We start from the raw sequence: 8,581 nt of genomic DNA, 5'->3' as shown, positions 1-8,581 counted from the left end.
AAAAAACATTTGTAATACCTTAACTAATAAAGAATTTAAAGATTAAAAAATAAATAAATAAATAAAAATTTTTGTTAACTCTAAAAAAAAATTGTGCATTGTAAATGGCAGAGTAGCTTTTATCAGAGTAATTCTCCCATAGATGATAAGTATACATTTTGGAAAAAAATATAAAACACTAGTTGAAGATATTAGAGAGCAACTGAAAGGCAGAAACGTAAATACAGGCAACCCCTGAAAGAACAGAATTGCAACAGGGAAGATTCACGTGTACAGCTTTTTGCTGGAGGGCACCCCTGGTCAGGATGGCCTGGGGCTGCTATAACCCAGGCAGGAAGCTGCAGCTCTGCCTTGAAAGTCAGATGCCGAAAATGAAGGATAAAATCCCAAAAAGGGGGAAGCCGCAGACAACAAAGCCATCAAATCTGGGTAGCAATCCCCTCCAAATCTTTGGCTGACTCCTGACTGCATGCACGGGGGAAGGTGCCAAGGATCCCAGGGAAGAAAAGCAGCAGCTCGAGGCAGGAGGAGCTGAGCAGAGGTGGCAGCTCCTGTCCACTGCAGAAAGGAAGAGCGTGTGCTTGGGTTCATCCAGGTAAACAACCTGCTAGAACAAGACTGAGCACTCTTCAGAGGAAGACAACATCATCCAGAGTCTCTACAACGTACTGACAACAATGACTGCTATACAATAGCTTACAATGAAAAGTTACTAGCCACGCAAAGAAACAAGAAAATGTGACCCGGCTATAAAAAAAAAAAAAAAAGCAGTCAGAAACCAACCTCAGATAATGAAAGAGGGTGAAACTAGAAGACAATGACTTTAATATGTTCAGGGAATTCAAGAAAAAATATAGTCACAAGGAATAAACAGGGAATCTCAGAAAAGAAACAAAAATTACTTTTTAAAGAACCAAATGGAAATTCAACGTCAAAGCACTATGGCTCCCATGCTGGATCATAAAATAAGTCTTAACTATTTCCAATAAGTGAAATCTTAGGGAGTATATTTATTTTCTGATCACAGTGGACTTAAATTAGAACTCAAAACTAATTATACACAAATAGTTGCAAATGAAGTAACACACTTTTAAATAATCCATGAGTTCAAAAAAATCACAAGGGAAATTAGAAAATATTTCAAACTGAGTAATATATAACATATCAAATCTATAAGATGAGATTAAAGGGAAACTTGCAACTCTAAATGTTCACTTTAGAAAAAAATAAATTTTTCCAAGAAATGTCAAAGATTTCACCTCAAGAAGTTTAAAAAACAAGAGCAAATTAGATCCAAAATAAGTAGGAGGGAGAAAATGACAAAGATGAGAAAATAATAAGACAGAGAAGTCAGAAAAGACAAGGTATTTTTAGAAAAGATTAATAAAATTGATAAAACCTTAGCAAGACAGATCAAAGGAAAAATAATAATGAATTACCACTATCAGGAATATAAGAGAAGATATCAATATAAATTATATACATTTTCATAGTATAATATTGGAACATTATGAAAAATTTTATACCAATAAATTTGACAACTTATGTAATAAACAAATTATTTGGGAACTCAAGTTACCAAAACTGACACAAGGTGAAACAGAAAATTTGAACAGGCCTATATTTCCCCCCTAGGTGAGAACTTTAATGAACTGAACACTTTTGACATAACTATATTTTTTAAAGAAATTGAATTTGTTATAAAAAAAAAAACCTTTCCACAAAGAAAACTCCTGAGCTAGACAACTTCAAAAATAAATTCTATGAAATAATTAATGAAGATATAAAGTGAAAATTTCATAAATTATTCCCAAAACTAAGGCGAACAGAACCTTCTTGACTTATTATTATTATTATTATTATTATTATTATTAATCCTCACCTGAGGATATTTTTCCATTGATTTTTAGAGAGAGTGGAAGAGAGAGGACAAGACAGAGAGAAATATCAATGCGAGAGAAACACATGATTGGTTGCCTCCTGCAGGAGCCCTGACCAGGGCCCGGGCTGGGGAGGAGCCTGTAACTGAGATATGTGCCTTTGACCAGAATCAAACCCAGTATTTTTCTGTCCACAGACTGATGCTCTATCTACTGAGCCCAACCGGCTAGGGTCAGAACCTTCCTGACTTGTTGTATGAGGCCAGCTTAACTTTTACGTCAAAACTTGGCAAAGATGTTTTAAGATATGAAAATTAAAGACAAACATTTTCATAAAAAGATGCAAAAAATGTAAACAAAATACTATTAAATTGAACCCATAGATGTATAAAAAGAATGTTTTTTTTCCAGGAATGCAAGATTAGGCTAGTATTGGAAATCAAATCAATGGAATTCACAATGACAAAAATAAAGGAGAAAACCATATGAACATCACAATAGGAGCAGAAAGTGCCTTTACCAATATTCAAATTCATACAAGATAAAAACGCAAAGCAATCAGAGGCATTGATATAAAACCTCAGCTAACTTCTTCCTTATGGAAAATACTTAATGCTTCTTTAAGACCAGGAAGAAGGGAAGGAAGGCAGCTCTCTAACCATTTCTATTTCACATTTTCATAGAGGTCTTAGTGAAACAAAGCAAGAATGAAATAGAAGACGTAAGGATTGGTCTGGAAGAAGTAAAACCATATCTCTATTCACTGACAATACATCTTCAAGACACCTACTAGAATTAATAGGAGTTTATCTTTGCCTGGATATAAGATCAGACACCACCATTACTTATATGTCTATATAGTAGCAGCAAATAATTTGTAAATAAAACTTTTAACTTATTCAGTTTGTAATAGCATCAAAACTATAAAATCCTAAGGTCTAAATTTAACAAAAGATAAACAAGACATGCAGAACATGGCTGAAGAGAAATAAAGAAAACCTGAACAAATAGAGAATACCCTTCATGGATTGCAACATGCATTATTGCTAAAATGTCAAGTCTATCCAAGTCCAACTATAAATGCATCCCCAGCTATAATCCCAGCATGTCTGAGACTAATCTGAAGGTGAGGCCCAGAGTGCTGAGTGCAGGTGGGGAGTGGGGGATACCTGTATTTAAAAAATTAGTCTTCATTTGTTTACCTCCTTATGGTCAGCCTGGGATGCAGGAGCTGCTACTGTGGTCACCCTTACATAAGGAAGCAGAAGCACAGAGCGGTTGCTTGACCCGGCCAGAGACACACAGCTGAATGGAGACTAGGCTGGGACTTGATCTGACTGAGCCTTGAGCTCTTTCCTCATATGCTCAAGTGTTGTCCACTGTTGGCTGAGATGCTGGTTGGTTGTGGCCTGTGCCATTGGTGTAAGGAAATGAGATCTGGGAGGTGTTGTCTGTGGTAGTGTTGGAGATAGTCGAGCCCCCAAAGTGGGGTACCTAAAGGTCAGTGCCCAGGGCTCGGCTCAGAGCTGGGATGAGATCCTGGACACTCGAGTCCTCTTTCTAACTATGTGGGTTGGGTCCCAGCCTCCTGTGAGCTCTGACAAGACCCATCGTCTTGAGGACATCACGGTACTGGGCTGCAATGAGGACATTTGGCCTGATGACCCCAGATGCTTTACTGTGTTTGAATGAACCCTGCACCGCCTGTCACTCCCTGCTGACTGGAAAGTGCCTGCCTACCTCCTCTAGGCAGACCCACCTCCCCACCTAGAGATGTTGTCATGTTTGGCACGGTGCCTGGCACATAGTAGGTGTGCAACAGATGGCAGCTAGTGGTTGCATGAAGCAGTCACCCTTGCTTCCCTTTGCAAGATGAGGATTTTTGACCAAGCCTTGACCCACTAAGCAGGCAGCCAAGGATTCCACTGGCAGGCATGAGAGTGAGCACAGAGTTAATTGAGTATGTGCGCAAACATCGCATCCTTTTGTTGTAATCCTTAAATTGGTGGGCAGAGCTTCCTCCTCTGATAAGCTCTGCCTTGTTTTGAATTTCATCCAGTTTCATTATGTGTGTTTTAAAGATTCCTTTACATTTGTTCTGCCCTTCTAGGGCATTCACGTGACACCAAGCACAAGGTGTTCCCTTCTTTGCTCCTAATTCTTCAATTTCTGCAGATATTTGATATTTTCAATTCCTGAACCTTCACACGGGTATTATGCTCTTGTTTGCTACAGAATTAAAAGCAGGAAGAGAATAAACAAAGCAGTGCCTCTCGCAGGGTAGGCTTCCGTGGCTCTCGCCGCGGTGCTGCAGCCAGGGACGCTGCCTTGTGCCCAGGCCGCCGGAGCAGGTGTGGAAGGTGTACCACCTCCAGGCGTTTTGAAACCGTGTGAAGGAGCTGGGTGGATGGGTAAATGGATAGGATGTGAAGAAAATCAAACATGCACACCATTTATAATTGTAATTTTTAACATTTATATTTTACTTGTGTGTTTGCAAGATGTCAAAATAGAGATTCTTTCCTTCACCTGCTAAATCACTGAGGTGTCGAACGCATTTAAACCCAACCTGGGTGCCCAGGTGCACGGCATCCTCAATACAGCTTCTGGGAGCTTCTGGCCATAACAAAAGTAGGGAGTACATATGCCACAGGGGACCTGTTTGCTCCAGGAAATAGTTACACTGTCAAGAGAGCCACATGCTTCACGGCAGGCTTTTCATGCAGTAATAGTATTCAGATGCAACACATGGCATGAGGGCGTTTTATACTGGATATTGGATATTTCATATTTTCAAAGCAGAATTGCACACCCACTTGCACACACATGTGCACGGACATGCACATCTGTGTATAGACACTCTTATTCTGCTTGCAAGTCTGTTCCCACCTGGGACTGACCTGCTCTGACATTTTGTATTTTTCATTCCTTAACTTGCCTGTTGGAGATCACCCTCAGGTTTGTTGGTGCTGTGGGTTTGGTGACCATCAGCTGCCTCTGAGACTATCAGTCGATCGCACAGTGAACAGGTAGGAAAGGGAAGGTGTAACTTCCAAGGGGACCAAGGGCATGCCCTGCCCCAGTTTTCCCCCGTGAAGTGGACACTGTCCCACAGGTGGGAACCAGAAGTGGCTGAAGAGGCCCTCACAAAGATGCTGTATTAATCTCCATGTGATCCCAAATTTAGTACGTGTGCCTAATCACTGTTCTTGAAAAGAAGATATAAGCTGAAGAAAATTAAAGAAACTCACACAGTAGGTAACACATTGCTTGCTCTGTGCCAGGCAATGTTTCAAGTACTGGACACGTTCACTCCCTCGCTCCCCACAGAGCTTGGTTAAGTATAGGGGCCACACGAGACAAGCCACGGAGAGACAGACAACTGGGTGTGCAACACAAGACCGAGGGCCACACTGGACTATGACTGGATGCCATCCTCCCACTGGATCTGACCAACCGGGTCCACACCTGATCCCAAAGGCTTGGACCTTGCAACTGGCCCTGGATGGTCCTGGAAGTTGAAACCATTCCGGGGTCCCAGTGGGCCCCGATGTCTCTGATCTCCAAGAGTAAGAGTAAAAGAGTAAAAGTTGAAAGAAAAAAACAAAGTTAAAACATCCCCTCAACAGCTGCCCCAAACCCAGAAGCTCTTCTTCCCATCCGAGTTTTTCCATTCATCTCTTTCTTTATTCTTCCAACAGAGGGAAACTATTTGTACTTCTTCTTTTAACCTGGTGAATTCCAGTCTGGAAAGACAGAATCATTTCCATAGCAGCTGTTTCTCTAGCAATGAGTCAAGTTTTTCCTTCTGGAATTATGGTCATAGACATCTTGGGTGAGAAGTTCCACATCAGCTTGGTGTGGACTGAACAAAGCTATGTTTCTTGGCTGCAGGGCTTCTTGTCATGTGTGTTGCGTGTCTTTCCAGAAGGAGCCCTAGTGCTCAGTGTTTCCTAAGTACTGTGACCACAGAACCCTCCCGCCTTGTCTATTTTGTTTGGAGGATCCCATTGTCATCCTATCGATTTTGTGTACAAAGAGTGGAAAACAATACCATTGCTCTGTTACCTATTAACTTAAAAAATGCTGTGAAACCTTTATGGACATTAGATTTAAAAATAATGATGAGCCCTGGCCAATTTGGCTCAGTGGATAAGAGCGTCGGCCTGTGGACTGAAGGGTCCCAGGTTCGATTCCTGTCAAGGGCATTTGCCCGGGTTCCGGGCTCCATCCCCAGTAGGGAGCATGCAGGAGGCAGCCAATCAATGATTCTCTCTCATCATTGATGTTTCTATCTCTCTCTCCCTCTCCCTTTCTCTCTGAAATAAAAAAATAATAATAATGATGACGTTTTAAGTCTATAACCTTAAAATAAAAGAGGGCTGTGCAAGAGGCAGCTGATCGATCTCTCTAATCGATGTTTCTAACTCTCTATCCCTCTCCCTTCTTCTCTGTAAAAAAAATCAATAAAATATATAAAAAAAGAAAAAATAATAAAATAAAATATATATTTTTTTAAAGGCAATAGATAGACTCACTTAAGGTAAATGAATGTTTATGTTCAGACCATCCTATGTGGTTACTTTCAGTCTCTGAGTTTGAAAGGCCTGCTATGTGACTCCCCCTTCCCCGCCCAGAGATTGTCAGGTTTAGTATGTGACCCCTTTTGGTCCACAGTCTGGTATACCTTTTTCCATTCCCAATATGTGGGAATATGTGGAAATTAAACAGTACATTCCAGGTAACCCAGGTATTTAGGAGGGTGTCTCAGAAAATTGGAAATTATTTGAACTGAATGAAAATAAAGATATACTATATCAAAACTAAACAATGTTTAGAGGGACATTTATAGAATTGACCATTTATTATTATTATTTTTTAGAATTGATCATTTATAGTATAAACTAATTAGAAAGCATAAAGAAATGCTTGTATTTAAAACAAAAAAAAATCAACAATCAAAACATTCACCTTAAGAAATTGGAAAAGGGAGAGCAAATTAAACTGAAGGTAAGCAGAAGGAAAGAAATAACAAAGATAAGAGAAATCAATGAAATTAAAAACAGAAAGACAATAAAGAAAAAAATCAATGAAACTAAAAGCTGGGTCTTTGAAAAGATCAATAAAATTGATAAACCTTTAACCAGACTTATCAAAGAAAGAGAGATAGAAGATATAAATTACCAATATCTGTAATGAAAGAGGAGATATCATCATGTCCCCACAGACACTAAGAGAATCCTAAGGGAACATTATGAACTACTCAGTGTTCAGATTCTGGATTCCAAGTTCTGTATGTAGAATATTGAATCCAAAACCAGATACCAAATTCTAGATCTTAATTCCCAGCTCCCCTATCACTCTAGCTGTCTCAGCCTAGTTCTCATATGCAGAGTCAGCACAGCCAGACTCATGGCAAAGCCAAGCCCTGCCCAAGGAAGAATGGTCTTTACATTCTAAGTGGTTACATTTTAAATGGTTCTGGAAGGCCCTGCATAGTCCCTTTAGTTTGCCTCTTGGCCCACAAAGCCTAAATTCTTTCCCATCTCGCCCTTAGGGAATCACTGCTGACCATTGTGAGGTGAACCCTCAGCCAGGCTCTCGAGAACATGAGAACATTCACCGTGTGTGTCTGCAGCAATTCTGTCAACACTCTGGGGTCAGTTTGGCTGAATGTAAGTCCCTGGCCTACATTCTCTTCATCTGGAATATGTCACTACTGCCAAAAAGATGACCCTGATTTTCTTTACTTTTGTGTGAGCTGGTCTTTTTGTCTCCTGACCAAATAAGCTCTCTTTTTCTGTAAAGCCCACTTACTTTGTTAATAAATGCCTGGTGCCAGTCGTGTTGCGTTGCATGTGTTGGTTTTCCAAGACTTGATGCACTCGCTTTTTTTCTAATATATTTTTATTTATTTCACATAGGAACGGAAAAGGAGAGAGAGAGAGAAACATCAATGATGAGAGAGAATCGTTGATTGGCTGCCTCCTGCATGTCCCACATTGGAGATGGAGCTGGCAACCCAGGAATGTGCCCTGACCGGGAATCGAACTGTGACCTCCTGGTTCATAGGTTGACGCTCAACCACTGAGCCATGCCGGCTGGGCGATGCGCTTGCTTTCATATATATTTTCAAGAGGTTGTTCTTCCAGGAAGCTTTCTTGAATTACACTTATACTATTGGTCTGTGCTTTGTTCTCTTCCTCAGGGTCTCATGTATCCATGGGCTTCTTTGCCCATCTCTGGACCACTACCTCTTGAGTCCTTTCCTAGTCCTGCATTGTTTAGTTTGAAACATAGCCTTCATCTCTCTTATTTCTATTAAGGCAATATTCATTGTGCTTTTTCATTGGTGTGTTCCTTCTAGTTTAGTCTTCTCTAAGTTATAAAAGTATTTTAAATTCTTTCCTGAGTTTAGTCATTTGCCTTTTCAAATATTTACTTTCTCCAACCACTTCACTTTTAAGTTGTTCTAATCTTATTTTTCCCCAGATCATTTGTGTCACTTTTAAATCACTTTTTTGAGGTAAGTTGTTCTAATTCTAAATCACTAAGTTGTTCTTTCATAGCTTCAATCATTTTGTTTCTTTTTAGCCTCTTTCGAAATATTAAGTTATGGTTTTCATATGTTTTCTAGTGTATCTTTCTGATGTGCTACATGAATTTAATGACACATAGCTCTTAGTGCAGGTTAGAAATTA

This window comes from Myotis brandtii, unplaced genomic scaffold (assembly GCF_000412655.1).
Source record: "Myotis brandtii unplaced genomic scaffold, ASM41265v1 scaffold115, whole genome shotgun sequence".
NCBI lineage: Eukaryota > Metazoa > Chordata > Mammalia > Chiroptera > Vespertilionidae > Myotis > Myotis brandtii.
The sequence above is the reverse complement of the archived record's forward strand: the minus strand, read 5'-3'. Positions refer to the sequence as shown.